The 16,439-nt window shown below is 44.9% G+C and overlaps 1 protein-coding gene across 11 annotated transcripts in view; it reads left to right on the plus strand.

Moving 5' to 3' along the window:
* Window positions 1-16,439, plus strand: part of LOC126210633 (zinc finger protein 239-like) — a 468,318-nt gene that overhangs the window by 192,208 nt on the left and 259,671 nt on the right. Inside the window, exons 9-10 of one of the 11 annotated variants that reach the window (XR_007540715.1) lie at window positions 3,787-4,164; window positions 10,166-10,228. The exons of the other annotated variants lie outside the window; for them this stretch is intronic. The gene's annotated coding sequence lies outside the window, so the exon portion shown is untranslated. Of the gene's footprint in view, window positions 1-3,786; window positions 4,165-10,165; window positions 10,229-16,439 lie in introns of those variants that run through there. 11 annotated transcript variants of the gene reach the window in all.

The following is a 16,439-nucleotide window of genomic DNA, read 5'->3' on the forward strand; positions in this document are numbered from 1 at the left end:
TACACTGTCCTCTTCCACAGAGAAGACCCAGTCCTTTGGGTCTTGCCCTGGTCCAGTTCTGTAAATTACTTCCAGCCTTAATCTGTAAAACAAGTATATAATACTACATCGGATATCCTCAACTATTATGCAAATTACTACATTAATTTCTGGCTCCACAAATATGTCTTTCATTCCTTGTTTAGGGAATCCAATCTACAGGGACTTGAATTACCACTGGATCGGGTTTTTGCTCGGCTCGTCATTTCAGATGTGTAAGTGGTAGGCAGAGCAAAATCGGAGGCACTGTGGTGCTAGAATTGAGACACTCAAGGCCACAGTCACCTGGCCTGTCTGTCTCATATCGAAACTGTTCCACACACTGCAACAATACGCTGCAGTGATCCATCCCTCCTAAGCTGTTAACATCTGATTTAATGAATGGTCCAGGCTCAGTTCACATGTGCTGTTAAGGAAGGTAAGGTTTTCATTTGAAAATTTCTAGAGGTTTGTCTGGCCAGTACTGCTGTTACTGTAACTCCCTTCATAGTAACTGGTAAATGAAACATGGGTTCCGTAATTTCACACATCCTACTGTTGATTAATATACCTCACAATTCTACGTGCTGTGCTCTCTTCAATATTCCTTGCTCATGATAACTAGCACCCAACACCACATTGTTGCACACAGAGTATATCCTTTCTTTGAAAGTATAGTTGTGGTTTGATCACTTCTTCCTGTCAAGGTTGTCCATCCGTCTTACCCCCAGAGAGTTGAACAAGGCAAGTGCTTCCACTCGTGGCAAGCTCGCAAGTTGGCAAATGGTGACTACCCCACTCTTTACATTGTTGGAGCTTACCCTTGGTCACTGCGGCACGTGAGTACTCATCTTCCGCCAATAGTAGCACCCCTTCCTCTCTCGTCTGTACAGATTTTCCAACTGACACAGTTTCGCCAGATAAGTTAGCACCGTACAACACCTAACACCACATGCTTGCACACCACTGGTATCTTCAGGGGAATATGTACAACCACATTATCTGACGTCACACCCGCCGTGGCGTTATGGTAGTAGTACAGCCAGTTCCAGCTGTTCGCTCCACCACTAGCTGGAATTACGGTGGTAAACAGCAAACGGGACTTAACTGCCCTTGATGGACAGCTTCTTGCAAGTTCGTTAACTCTACTCATGTGCCTACCAGATCCTGTAGTGACTGCAATAGCTTCATCATCGTTTATCTGGCATCTAGTACCTGCATCCGGTTCAAAATTCCGGTTCGCATTGGTAGCCGAAGCCCTGGCATAATCCACGACTTCCTGAGTCAACTGTTGAACCATGCATGTTCAACACGCTGCTGCGCGAATCGTGGCAAGGCGTCGCGCGGCTACCCCGCGCAGCAACAAGTCTTGGGAGGCCTTTGAACAGTCGCGGAACGCTAATTGCTAGTAACAAAGATAACTATTAAATACAGACAAAAAACGAGTTCATCACTTGTCATTCCTCATGCAGTTGGTTCAGCTGGAAACGTTGACATCGGCTTAATTGTCATATACTCATGGTGCTGATTGTGGATGGATGAGTGTAACTGAGGTATTATCAAAGGTGTTTATGACTGACGTCAGACATAGCATATTGATCCGATGTTGACTTCTCTCTTGTCATGTTAATGATGTCAAATACGTTTAAAGAAATTTTCTTCCACCACACGGCCTGTCCTCCATCGTAAGCCTAGCTGCAGCTGCACAGGATTCAGTGAACATCTGCAATATGCAGATGAATTGACTTTCATGCGTGTCACATGTCTGGCACATTTATGAGTTTCCTGCATTCACACCAGAGCTGTTAAGCTGCAGTAACATGTGTTGTCAAAGCTATACAATCTTGTCTCAAGAATGACTATTAGAATGGAAATTGCCCGTGTACTGGGAACTATGTATTAAATATCAACCTGTGTGATGGATCGAATCTTAAAATGTCAAGAGGCTACACCTAGACTCAATCCCTGGACCCAATAAATGCATGGTATTCAGGTCAAACCAACAGCCACCTTACGTACATTACGTACATATCAGATGTAGCTATTTCCAGTACACGATTCTGTTTCCTTTTGGTTAATAAATCGACGTCGGGTACATGCATCTTACTGTGGTTCAGCCATGGACAAAATTCGAATTGGCGACCTCCATGTTACCGCCTAGTCCCACCTGCAAAAGGAGGTCGGCCAGACTAATTTTCTCTTTTTATTTAGGTATACAGGCTGACAATTATAGAACTATGTGAAATAAAATCGTCATAACTTGTGAACAGTTTGCAACAGGACGATCAAACTGCACAGTTGGCCGCGGGGCATGATGGGAATTAGTATGAGCATTGTTTGCTTTATCGAGGAAGCCCACTTTCATTTGGGTGGGTTCGTCAGTAAACAAAATTGGCTCATTTGGGGGACTGAGAATCCGTATTTCGCGATCCAGAAGTTTCTTCACCCTCGACAGGTGACTGTATGGTGTACAATGTCCAGTCACGTAATAATCGGTGCGATGTTCCTTGACGGCACAATGACTTACCGAACGGTACGTGAAGGTTTTGGAAGAAGATTTAATCCTCATTATCCAGAGTGACACTGACTTTGACAAGATGTGGTTCATGCAAGACAGAGCTCGACCCCATCGAGCAGGAGAGTGTTTGATGTCCTGGAGCAGTACTTTGGAGACCGCATTCTGGCTCTGGGGTACCCAGAGGCCACTGGCAAGGGCCTCGATTGACCGCCATGTTCTGCGGATCTGAACACATGCGAGTCTTTTTTGTGGGGCTATATTAAAGACCAGGTGAACAGCAATAACCCCAAAACCATAGCCGAGCTGAAAACAGCTATTCAGTAGGTCATCGACAGCATCAATGTTCCGATACCTTAGTGGGTCATGCAGAATTTCGCTATTCGTCTGTCCAGATCATCGCCAGTGATGGCGGACATATCGAACGTGTCATAACCTAAATCCGCATATTTGTAATGACGTTTACATGTTGAATAAAGTGTGTTCACTAACTAATTTACAGTATTTTAAACATAGCTGCGCTACAGCAACGGTTCCACGTAATAAGATTAAAAGCAGCCGACCAGTTGCAAAGGATAAAGTAATCTTTACCTAGGTTTCGATAGGTTTAAATCTATCTTCTTCAGAAGACGGCAGTATTACATTAACATGGAGTGATATGTCTTTGTCATTTTTACAAACAACTGCATAGCTCCATTAGTCCAAATAAAATATAGCCCTGAGTACAGGGTTTGTCAGACAAATAAAAATAAGTACATGGAATTTTTATTTGTCTGACAAACCCTGTACTCAGGGCTATATTTTATTTGGACTAATGGAGCTATGCAGTTGTTTGTAAAAATGACAAAGACATATCACTCCATGTTAATGTAATACTGCCGTCTTCTGAAGAAGATAGATTTAAATCTATCGAAACCTAGGTAAAGATTACTTTATCCTTTGCAACTGGTCGGCTGCTTTTAATCTTATAACTTATTTACGTTTTTTTTCATATAGTTGAATAATTGTCACCGTGTATATATTTTAGACACGCCGGATTTGGACACGTGTCTTCTATCGCCGCCAACTACTGGCATTCAGCAACTTTGTGGTACAGTTATTAGTTATTTGTTCAAATTCAAGTAAGTTTCTTAAGAACTAGTTTATAAAGTTTCTAATTTTTTTTTTCAGTGACACACACATAAACGCACAGATGACTACAAACTCAAGAAAGAATCGTCTCTGTCAAGGCAATGTGTTTACTTCCTCCCCAGGTGTCAGCGTGACAGCGGAAAGCAGATCGCACGTCGCGGGCAGTCAGTTACAATGGCTCACTGGAAGCTGTCAGTTCGAGAGAGAGTCGTCGCTCTGGTCGAAGGGGGCAAACATTCGATTAGATGTGCTGGTAGGAGCCAGGGCGTGCCGCACACTACCGCAAACAGATGGTGGAGAAATTATGTCAAAGGGGCACTACCGGCAGAATTCCCGGCTCAGGCAGGAAGAGGCGGAGCACACAACAGGAGGACACTGAGCTCGTGCGTAAGAGCCGACAGCTTCCTTTCCTAAATGCGAAACAGTTGCGGCGAGAGACCAACTTCCCTGCTTCCAGTGACACGGTTCGCCGGAGGCTGAGGGAAGCGGAAGTGTGTAAGGTAACAGCTTAAATATGATCAAAAAATCTATTAAAATTTTTAGATTTAACTGTAACCATAGTTTTCGAGCTATGTTAAATCACTTTGATTATTATTAAGAGAAAATGAAGAGGTCGTGTGTAGGGAGCCACGGACATTGTGAACGTAAAAATTCAGCGAGGTAGTGTGCAGCTGAAGTAACGATGGGCCGCAAAGGAAGAGGGAACACATTCGAACAGCGACAGCTAATAATTTTTTACCGTGCTAAACGCGAAAGGTGTAAAATAGCTGAAGTGTTACGAATGAAGAAGAGTATAGTTTCAGATATAATCAGAGGATCCCGGGAGGAAGATAGAATTGACAATCCTCCAAACTATACGAAAAATTTACCTATTCAAAAAAGCAGATAAAAATTCACTTGACGCCTTCCTGAGAGACAATCTCCACTCCTTTCGAATTAATAATAAATGTGTAGACCAGGTGTGGCTTGAATTCAAACAAATAGTATCGGTAGCAATTGAGAGATTTATACCAAATAAATTAACAAACGATGGAGCTGATCCTCCTTGGTACACAAAACGGGTCAGAACACTGTTGCAGAAACAACGAAACAAACATGCCAAATTTAAACAGACTCAAAATCCTCAAGATTGCCGATCTGGACTTCAATGTGACACTAGCCGTCCAGAGTGGCCGAGTGGCTCTAAGCGCTACAGTCTGGAACCGCGCGACCGCTACGGTCGCAGGTTCGAATCCTGCCTCAGGCATGGATGTGTGTGATGTCCTTAGGTTAGTTAGGTTTAATGAGTTCTAAGTTCTAGGGGACTGATGACCTAAGAAGTTAAGTCCCATAGTGCTCAGAGCCATTTGAACCATTTGTTTCAATGTGACATGGTTATAATAGTTTTCACCACGAAACTTTGTCTCGAAATCTAGCAGAAAATCCAAAGAGATTCAGGTCGTATGTGAAGTATGCTAGCGGCAAGACACAGTCGATACCTTCTCTGCTTGACAGAAATGGAAATACTGTCGACGAAATTGCTGCCAAAGCAGAGATACTAAACACGGCCTTCCGAAATTCCTTCACCAAAGAAGACGAAATAATTATTCCGGAATTCGAATTAAGAACAGCTGCCAACATGAGGTACGTAGAAGTAGATATCCTCGAAGTAGTGAAGCAACTTAAATCACTTATTAAAAAGCAAGCCTTCTGGCCCAGACTGTATCCAGTCAGGTTCCTTCCACATTATGCTGATGCAGTAGCTCCGTACAGTCATATACGAGACATATTTCTGGCGTTCCCCAAGGCCCTCTGCTTCTCTCACCTATAAAAACGAGTTTGGAGACAATCTGAGCAGCCGTTTTCGGATGTTTGCACATACGTTGTCGTTTATCAACTAGTAAAGTCGTCAGAAGATCAAATCAAATTGCAAAACCATTTAGAAAAGATATCTGTATGGTGCGAAATTTGGCAATTGACCCTAAATAACGAAAAGTGTGAGACCATCCACATGAGTGCTAAAAGGAATCCGTTACACGACAAATCACTCAAATGTTAATGCCGTAAGTTCAACTAAATTCTTACGAATTACAGTTATGAACAATTTAAATTGGAACACTTAGGAAGTGTAACAGATCTATTAAGGAGACTGCCTACATTATGCTTGTCCTTGCTCTTTTAGAATACGGAGTTCATCGAGAAAGTTCACAGAAGGGTAGCACGTTTTGTATAATGGCGAAATAGGGGAGAGAGTGCCACTAAAAATGATACAGGATTTGGCATGCAGAGGAATGTTCTCGCGAATTTCCAATCACCAGCCTTCTCCTCCGAATGCGAAAATATTTTGTTGACGCCGCTCTACACAGGGAGAAACCATCATCATAATAAAATAAGCGAAATGATGGCGTTCGTTTTCTCCGCGCGCTGTACCAAGTTGGAATAATAGAGAATTATTGTGAAGGTGGTTCGATGAACCCTCTGCCAGGCACTTAAATGTTATTTGCAGAGTATCGATGTAGATGTAGAATCTATCGCGTACGGGGGGACGTCCAAGAACGTTTTCCTTGCGAGAAGAGTGTTATATCTTCAGAAAAACGGAAAAGGATCGCAACGTAAGTGCTCCAAAACTCACTTGTGAGATTGACTAAGGTATTGGCAGAAAGTGCATTCCGAAACAATACGTGCTCAGAACAGGCAACTTTCACGGCCGCATTGCAAAACGGAATGTCTTGATAAAAGAAAGGGAATACTGTGAAGTATGGCGGTGGACGTGTAATGGTGTGCGAGTGCATGTCGGCGAGTGGAGTTTGGTGAACCGGTTTTTATTGAGGGTAAAATGAACTAATTTCAGTATCTCATAATACTGAGGGATAATTTGCAAAAGAGCGCGGAAAACATGCGAATTGTGAAACATTTTATCAAAATAATGACCCGAAACATACCGCCTGCAATCTGAGACATATAATGTAAATGAATAGAAATGTAATGACTATTACAGTCATTAACTTCATACACTGTTATTGAAAAATACCGTACCTGTTAAATTCATTATCCTAAAGCTATAAACTTACTCCTAACTCCTTTGACACTTTTTTGAATAATCTTGTGTGAATATTACCGATAGTGAAAGAATGTCGTAAGTGTATTTACTGGAAAAGAGAGAGCTTCAAATTGATTAGTGTGGATATAAAGTTGACTGGTGGCGGTGCTATTTCAATTAAAGCGTCAAGTCTTGAGATTACTTTCACTTAATCTCAGTTGTATAATTTTCATTAGCAGGTAACTACAAAATTTGAAGATGGTAGCCATTGAGTTACCTCAGAATCTCACAGCTTGCATCCATTTTGATTCCATGTAGAATTTCGAAAATTAGTTATAATAAATTAAATTCATTCCAGTAAAAGTTAAATGACTTCAGAAAGAATAAAAGTAAATTGCTCCTTCAGAGCTAGCGACCACAAATCTTTGTAAAATTAGTACCTTATTCAGAGGGACTGTCGAATGGTAAGTGCCATTGTACAATCCGTTCGCTACTGTGGTAAGAATAAAACTAAAAGGAAGGCAGCGATTGGTTATTCCTTGTAATATCCTATGTTATGTGCCGAAAATATTGCAAATCTATACCTATTATCATCACGCTTCGGATACAGGATTCAAAGAGGTGACTAAATTGGTAGCCATTGAGCTACCTCAGGCCAGACAAACGTGTGGTTCCTGAAGAGGGGCAGCAGCCTTTTCAGTAGTTGCAGGGGCAACAGTCTGGATGATTGACTGATCTGCCCTTGTAACACTAACCAAAACGGCCTTGCTGTGCTGGTACTGCGAACGGCTGAAAGCAAGGGGAAACTATGGCCGTAGTTTTTTCCCGAGGACATGCAGCTTTACTGTATGGTTAAGTGATGATGGCGTCCTCTTGGGTAAAATATTCCGGGGGTAAAATAGTCTCCCATTCGGAACTCCAGGCGGGGACTACTCAAGAGGACGTTATCAGGAGAAAGAAGCCGACCTCGGGGAAGATCAGTTTGCAATCCGTAGAAATACGGGAACACGCGAGGCAATACTGACCCTACGACTTACCTTAGAAGCTAGATTAAGGAAAGCCAAACCTACGTTTCTAGCATTTGTAGACTTGGAAAAAGCTTTCGACAATGTTGACTGGAATACTCTCTTTCGAATTCTGAAGGTGGCAAGGGTAAAATACAGGGAGAGAAAGGATATTTACAATTTGTACAGAAACCAGATGGCAGTTATAAGAGTCGAGGGGCATGAAAGGGAAGCAGTGGTTGGGAAGGGAGTGAGACAGGGTTGTAGCCTCTCCCCGATGTTATTCAATCTGTATATTGAGCAAGCAGTAAAGGAAATAAAAGAAAAATTCGGAGTAAGTATTAAAATCCAGGGAGAAGAAATAAAAACTTTGAGGTTCGCTGATGATGACATTGTAATTCTGTCAGAGACAGCAAAGGACGTGGAAGAGCAGTTGAACGGGGTGGACAGTGTCTTGAAAGGAGGATATAAGATGAACATCAACAAAAGCAAAACGAGGATAATGGAATGTAGTCGAATTAAGTCGGGTGATGCTGAGGGAATTAGATTAGGAAATGAGACACTTAAAGTAGTAAATGAGTTTTGCTATTTGGGGAGCAAAATAACTGATGATGGTCGAAGTAGGGAGGATATAAAATGTAGGCTGACAATGGCAAGGAAAGCGTTTCTGAAGAAGAGAAACTTGTTAACATCGAGTACAGATTTAAGTATTTGTATGGAGTGTAGCCATGTATGGAAGTGAAACATGGACGATAAAAAGTTTGGACAAGAAGAGAGTAGAAGCTTTCGAAATGTGGTGCTACAGAAGAATGCTGAAGATTAGATGGGTAGATCACATAACTAATGAGGAGGTATTGAACAGCATTGGGGAGAAGAGGAGTTTGTGGCACAACTTGACTAGAAGAAGGGATCGGTTAGTAGGACATGTTCTGAGGCATCAAGGGATCACCAATTTAGTATTGGAGGGCAGTGTGGAGGGTGAAAATCGTAGAGGGAGACCGAGAGACGAATGCACTGTGCAGATTCAGAAGGATGTAGGCTGCAGTACGTAGTGGGAGATAAAGAAGCTTGCACAGGCTAGAGTAGCATGGAGAGCTGCATCAAACCAGTCTCAGGACTGAAGACAACAACAACATCAAATTAACAATATTCCCTTAGGTTGCACATGGTCAAATTGGTAATTAATTTTGTTAGGAAAATAGAAACTGTTACAAACTGAAGCGACAAAAACCATAGAATACCGATATATATATATATATATATATATATATATATATATATATATATATATATATATATATATATAGTTGCCAGTAGTATCACGTACACAAGCTATAAAAGGGTAGTGCATAGACGGAACTGTCATTTGTACTCAGGTGGTTTGTGTGAAAAAGCGTCCGTCGTGATTATGGCTGCACGACAGGAATTAAGATTTTGAACGCGGAATGGTAGTTGGAGCTAGTCTCGTGTGGCATTCCATTTTGGAAATTGTTAGGTAATGCAGTAGTCCGATATCCCCAGCGTTTGGAATGTGCCGAGAATACCAAATTTCATGCATTACTTCTCACCATGGACAATGCAGTTGTCGATGACTTGCATTTAACAACCAACAAGATCGGTCTTTGCGTAGACTTGTCAGTGGAGACAGACAAGCAACACTGCATGAAATAACCGCAGGAATCAATGTGGAACCTACGACTGCGGCGAAATTGGGTGTTAACGGGCTATGGCAGCAGACGACCGCGGCGAGTGCCGTTGCTGATAGCACGACATCGCCTGCAGCGCGTCTCCTAGACTCGTGACCATATCGGTTGGACCCTAGACAAATGTGGCCTGATCAGATGAGTCTAGATATCAGTTGGTAAGACCCGTGTGGCGCAGACCCCATGAAACCATGGAACCAAGTTGTTGACAAGGCATTGTGCAAGCTGGTAGTGGCTGCATAATGCTGTAGACTGTTTTTATATGGAGTGGACGTGTCCCACATAGAGATGGGTAGTTCACGAACGAACGGGTGCAAAGGAACGGTTCACCAAGATGAACGAAAGGACCGAGGAACGAATTCCAAGGAACGATCGGTTCATAGTTCACTTCGGTCGCAGCGGACTACTTATAGTTCCCGGGAACGAGGAAAGATCGGTCCATAGTTCACTAGTTCACTTCGGTCGCGGCGGTCACTTCGGCAGTTCTCGTTCCAGCCTCGGTTGCGTGCTCGTCTGTCTCAGTCTCGGTCTCCCTCGGCCGCACTCGTCGTTCTTCGCATGACCGCCTGTCTCAGTTCCACCGCCGACTGCTCCTAGTTGTTCAGTATCCAGTTGTTCGTTTCGTTCACTGCGCTCGCCCATTTTACATGTGTTCCAAACTGGTCTTGCACTTGGTTCTGGCTATTCAGCGTCCACGACCGGCAATCATAAAGTACTTTATTGTTACGTAAATTACATAAAAATTACGTTGTATCTAATAGGTACGTCTTTTCAGGTAACAAAAGGGCATATCAGCTCACTTCATTATAGCGATGAACAGCAGAAGACATAACAAGGCAAGTTTTCTTTTTTTTTTTTTTTGTTATTCATATATTTTTTGGTTTCATCGACTTGATTTAGCAACTAACTTTCAATAATTTGCTTAATTTTTAGTGTAAGAAAATTCATATAAAACGATTTTCATGTATCGTTCATATACAAAACATTACATTTAGGAAGGGTCTAATTATTTTTAAGTTCGGTTGTTTGCAATTTGCATTACCTGCTAGTTAGGTTTCTCTGGAAAAAAAAATAGTGGGCTGTGAGTCATTTTGGCTCAGTGGGAAATGCGGTGTCTCTCCATTTGAAGAGACATAGATTACCATAAAATCGTATTTACTTATTATCTCAAAAACATTTGTTCAGAAGGAGCTTCCAAACCAAAAACTCTATTACTGTGAACTTAATTATTATTATTATTGCTGCATTAACTTTAATAATGCAGCATAAAAACCTAATTTTTACTAAGCGTGTGACGCAAGTATGATGAGAAAACCACATTTTATTTTATGCTTCCATAAAGCCTCTACTTCGCCTACGAACTCAGAGACAACGTGAAGTATATATAGGGTTTAAACGATTATTGTTTACCACGTAGCATAGCTATGTAGTGGAAGTCGAAACGAAGAATTTTATACAAGACACTTGTGGTCTATTAAGTTGGGGAAACAGCCAACAACAGGTTTACAAGACTACATGAGCTATAGCCCATGCGCGTCGCGTGAGATTTTCATGATCTCTTCTCCAGCTCTCTACACATCGTCATAGATTGTTTCGCAATTGTTGCTTGGATTTGTTGTGTCGGCAGACTTGCCAACACTACGCACACTAATTGAAAGAGGCGGCCAAGATGCACGCGCTAACTCATGAAGGATGGAGTGAGGTCTGAAACAGGAGACTTAATGAATGCTATAAAGAAAAGTATGTAACTTCTGGACTACTTAACTTTTAATCCTTCCTTTGTATACATCGTTCTTGATGAGACATCTGGAGATTGTGGCGATACAAGTGCGACTCTTTAGATACAAGCTATCTAAGGCTAATGGCGCCTTGCTAGGTCGTAGCCATGGACTTAGCAGAAGGCTATTCTGTCTCTCGGCAAATGAGAGCAAAGGCTTCGTCCGTATAGTCGCTAGCAACGTCGTCGTACAACTGGGGCGAGTTCTCGTACGTCTCTCGAGACCTGCTGTGTGGTGGCGCTCGGTCTGCGATCACACAGTGGCGACACGCGGGTCCGACATGTACTAATGGACCGCGGCCGATTTAAGCTACCACCTAGCAAGTGTGGTGTCTGGCAGTGACACCACATTCCTCCCCCGCAAATCGGCGAACGGTCGTGTTATAAGGCTTCCGCCCGCCGTGGGGAGGACCCCATGTTGACGTATGCGATGAGGTGGGGAGCCTAACAACAGGCGAGGCTGTGCCACCCGCACCCGGCCATTCGGTCCGAGGGGAGCTAGGAAACGCCTGAAAACCTAGTCCAGGGTGCACGTCAACATGCGGTGTATGCGCCCGTAGAGAGACAGGAGGGGCCGAAGGGTCGACCTCCATGTGGTCGGGGCACCCGACGGGCGAAGACGACATCTGGTCCGGAGCGGGCAAGAGTTCCATGGCGGAGGACATCTGGTCACGGGAAGCGAGCGGCGGCACGTGACCCAGGGAGGCGCCAGGCGGTTGCAGCGACGCGTCCACTGCGGGCGGCGCCGGCGGGAGAACAGGCGGCGGCGGCGGCGCGTCGCCATGAGGCAAAACGGAAGGCAGCGTCGGTAACACCTGGGGATGAGGCGAGCCAGTAGATGGGTCCCCAGGGCGCTGACCGGACGGCACCGTCGCTGAAAGCAGACGGGGAGCGGCAGAACCCAGGCGACGACAGAGGCGTAGCTGATTGAGATGCCGACGCACCTCACCAGAGGCCCCCAAAACCAAATACATCGTGCGGCCGAGGCAGCAAAGAATGCGCCCTGCGAGCCAACGCCGGGAACCGCGATAGTTGCGATAGCAAACAACGTCGCCAGGAGCAAAAGCAGTAGTCTGCCGCTGCACTGGAACCTGATGCGGCGGATGCAGCAAAGACATCAAGGTTCGATGAGGACGACCATGGAGCAACTCAGCCGGCGAGCGACCATCGCGGGGCTGAGAGCGATACGAAGACAAAAAGAGCAACAATGCGTCCTCCCTAGAATGTGACTCTTTCAACTTCAACATCTGTGACTTGAAAGTCCGGACCAACCGTTCAGCGGCACCGTTTGACTGAGGCGAAAACGGCGCGGATGTCAGATGTTGAATACCATTGGCCTTGCAGAATGACTGAAATTCCGCGGACATGAATTGTGGGCCATTGTCGGAAACAATAGTCTGGGGAAGACCTTCAATGCAAAAAATAGCGGACAACGCTTGGATGGTGGCAGATGACGTCGTGGAAGACATCCGGACAACAAAAGGAAAATTACTGAAGGAATCCACCACAACCAACCATCGAGCATTCCAGAATGGACCAGCAAAATCGATGTGCAAGCGTTGCCAAGGGGAAGTGGCCGTCGGCCATGCAAAGAATGTCCGCGGCGGGGCGGATTGTTGTTCGGTACACGCCACGCAAGAAGAGCACATATTCGTAATCGCAGCATCGATTCCGAACCAAGTATAGTGCTGACGAGCAAGTTGTTTCGTCCGCACTATACTCCAATGTCCTTAGTGAAGAAGCCGTAAGACAGAGGACTGTAACGAACGTGGGACCACGACTCTGGATTGATCATTATCCGAACGCAACAACAAAACACCACGTCGTACAAAAAGTCTCTCCTTGTGAGCAAAAAATCGGCGAACCAACGGATCCTCGATCCGTGACGTTGACAAGGGCCATTGCTTAGCAACAAAACGCAAAACAGTAGCAAGGACAGGGTCAGCAGCTGTGGCGGTAGCCACACGACGAAAATCAATCGGAAACGATTCGACCACGTCATCGGTTTCCGAATCAACGAACATGCAAGCAAGTTCGGAAGAATCGAATGCTGTATCCTCAGCAACAGGCAAACGGGACAACGCATCAGCGTTTCCGTGCTTAGCAGTGGACCGATACAAGATATCGTAGCGGTACTGCGAGAGGAAAAGAGACCAGCGAATGAATTTCTGCGCTGTACGTGGAGGTACAGGCTTGTTCGGATGAAAAAGCGATGTCAAAGGTTTGTGGTCTGTGATGATGGTAAAGTGACGACCATACAAGAAATCATGGAACTTAGTAACACCAAACACGAGAGCTAAAGCTTCTTTCTCTATCTGGGAATAATTGCGTTGTGCAGACGAGAGCAATTTTGAAGCAAAGGCAATAGGACGATCATGCGATCCATCTTTGTGTGCAAGCACAGCACCAATCCCGAATTCCGATGCATCGACCATCAACAAAAGGGGTTTCTGGGGATCGAATGGCGTAAGGCAAGTATGTGAAAGCAACGCCGATTTCAACCGGCGAAAGGCGCGTTCGCATTCCGTCGTCCAGACGAACGGAACACCTTTACGGCGTAAGCGATGAAGCGGAGCTGAAATGGAAGAGGCATGGGGAACATATTTATGGTAGTAATTAATTTTTCCCAACACACTCTGGAGCTGTTTCAAGTTCTGTGGCGAAGGCAAGTCCTGTATGGCACGGAGGTGCTCTGGACTCGGATGTATGCCTTGGGCATTAATTACATGTCCCAGATACGGTAAGTCACGAGCAAAAAACACACACTTGTCCTTCCTCAAGCGAAGACCATTTTGTCGCAAGACCTGAAATAACGTTCGTAGGTTGGCTAAATGTTCGGCTTCTGTCTTTCCGGAGATCAAAATATCGTCCAGATAGTTCGCAGCAGTAGGGACCGACGCACAAACAGTTTGTAAATATTGCTGAAACAATGCAGGGGCGGATGCACACCCGAATGGCAGTCTTTTGAATCGGTACAACCCAAGGTGCGTGTTAACCACCAAGACGCGCTGGGATTCTTCGTCCACTGGGAGTTGCAAGTACGCATCTGCTAGGTCCAATTTCGAAAAGTATTTACCCGGGCACAGTTTATCAAAAAGATCTTCCGGGCGGGGCAAAGGAAAAGTTGCAGTCACAAGTTGTGGATTCACAGTGGCCTTGAAGTCCACGCAAAGTCTCAATTTTCCGGAAGGTTTTGGCAAAATTACTAAGGGTGAGGCCCAGAGAGAAGCCTGCACACGTTCAATTACACCTTGAGATTCTAAATCGTGTAATGTTCGTGCGACCTCATCACGCAATGCGTGGGGAACATTGCGCGCTCTGAAAAATTTCGGTTGCGCGTTCTCTTTCAGTTCCAAATGTGCTGCATAGTTCTTAGCGCAACCAAGGCCCGGTGCAAAAATGTCCTCACATAGACTAAAAACACTGGCGGAAGGCACAGTCTGATTCACTGATAGGACCTGATTTACGATTGACATGTTAAACAACTGAAATAAATCTAAATCAAACAAGTTCACTGCCGTAGAAGAACGAAGAACGTAAAAAGACACAAGTTTTGTTTGTCCCTTGTATGTGGCAAGAAGGCTGCACTGTCCTAACACAGGTATCTGCTGTCCTAAATAACTATTGAGCTGAACATTTGCGGCACGCAATGGAGGTTTGCCCAGTTGTTTGTACGTGTCTTTATTGAGCAATGAAACTGCAACTCCGGTATCGAGCTGGAATGGTATCACTTTGCCTCCAAAGTCTAAGTCTACAAAAAGTTTATTGTCCTGCTGACGACAAGAGCGACTTTCACGTGCAATTTGAACTGATACAGGTACAGAAGCACTTGCGACTTTACGGGATTTCCGGCGACGTCGACGCACACGTTTTGTGGGACGAACACAGTCACTGTTAGATAAACTGGCACTGGACAGGGTGGAATTAACGACATGAATGTCCATGGGCGAAGGTCCACGAGCCTGATTGTCCCTGGTTCGATTCTGGCGCGAAGCAAAGGGCCTAGAATTGTTTTGATTGTCTGATCTTAGCTTTTTCTGGCAAACACATTGAACATGTCCTTTCTTATGACAGTAAAAGCAAATAGCTTGGCGTGACGGGCAATTGTCACGCGAATGTCGAGTTGCACACCGCAGGCATGATTTGAGCACGGCATTGGCATGCTTACGCGGCACACGTGTTTGCGATCTAGGCTGCAGCTGCGCGAACGTGCGCGAGGGCCGTTTAGCGTCCCGTGCTGCGCGCCCGGCGGGCCGGTCAATGCGACACACTGCTGGCGAAGTTTCAAATGATTCCTGAGCAAAGTCAAGTGTGTCTTGCCTATCCAAGATGTCTATCACTTGTTGTAGGGAGGGATTAACTAGTTTCAAAATCTGTTCCCGTATGCGAACATCAGAAACGTTCTGTGCTATTGCATCACGCACCATAGTATCTGAATACGGAAGTCCACATTCACATGCAAAATCACAATCCCTAGTAAGTCCCTGCAAAGTTGCAACCCACTCCCTATTAGTCTGACCGGCCGTACGTTTGGTACGAAAGAACGTATACCTTTTTGCAACTACATTAACTGTTTCTTTGAAATAGGCATCTAAAGCAGACAAAATTTCGTCGTAGGACAGAGTTGCTACGTCGTGTCGGGGAAACAATTTCACTATCACACGGTAGGTGGACACACCGACACAAGAAAGCAAAAACGGCTGCCGCTCATTACCTTGAATTCTGTAGGCGGCTAGATGGAAGCCGAATTGTCGGGACCATTCCGGCCAGGTCTCGTGGGCTGCGTCAAAGCTACGAAACGGAGGTGCAACGGCTGGATGTGGCTGCGGTAGCGATGAACCGGCGGCGGCCGCATCGGGGTGCAGCGCACGTTGACCCTGGATGAGCTGTCCAAGGGCATCCAATAACGCCTGCCTCTGCTGATTCTGCAAGCGATAAAATTCGGACAGTACATCTGGCGAAGCCATGACACAAGGAAATGTAAGCAATTAGAAAGAACAAGATCCTGGTTGATCCGCGTCGCCAAAATTGTTGTGTCGGCAGACTTGCCAACACTACGCACACTAATTGAAAGAGGCGGCCAAGATGCACGCGCTAACTCACGAAGGATGGAGTGAGGTCTGAAACAGGAGACGTAATGAATGCTATAAAGAAAAGTACGTAACTTCTGGACTACTTAACTTTTAATCCTTCCTTTGTATACATCGTTCTTGATGAGACATCTGGAGATTGTGGCGATACAAGTGCGACTCTTTAGATACAAGCTATCTAA

Source organism: Schistocerca nitens, chromosome 10, assembly GCF_023898315.1.
Source record: "Schistocerca nitens isolate TAMUIC-IGC-003100 chromosome 10, iqSchNite1.1, whole genome shotgun sequence".
Classification (NCBI taxonomy): domain Eukaryota; kingdom Metazoa; phylum Arthropoda; class Insecta; order Orthoptera; family Acrididae; genus Schistocerca; species Schistocerca nitens.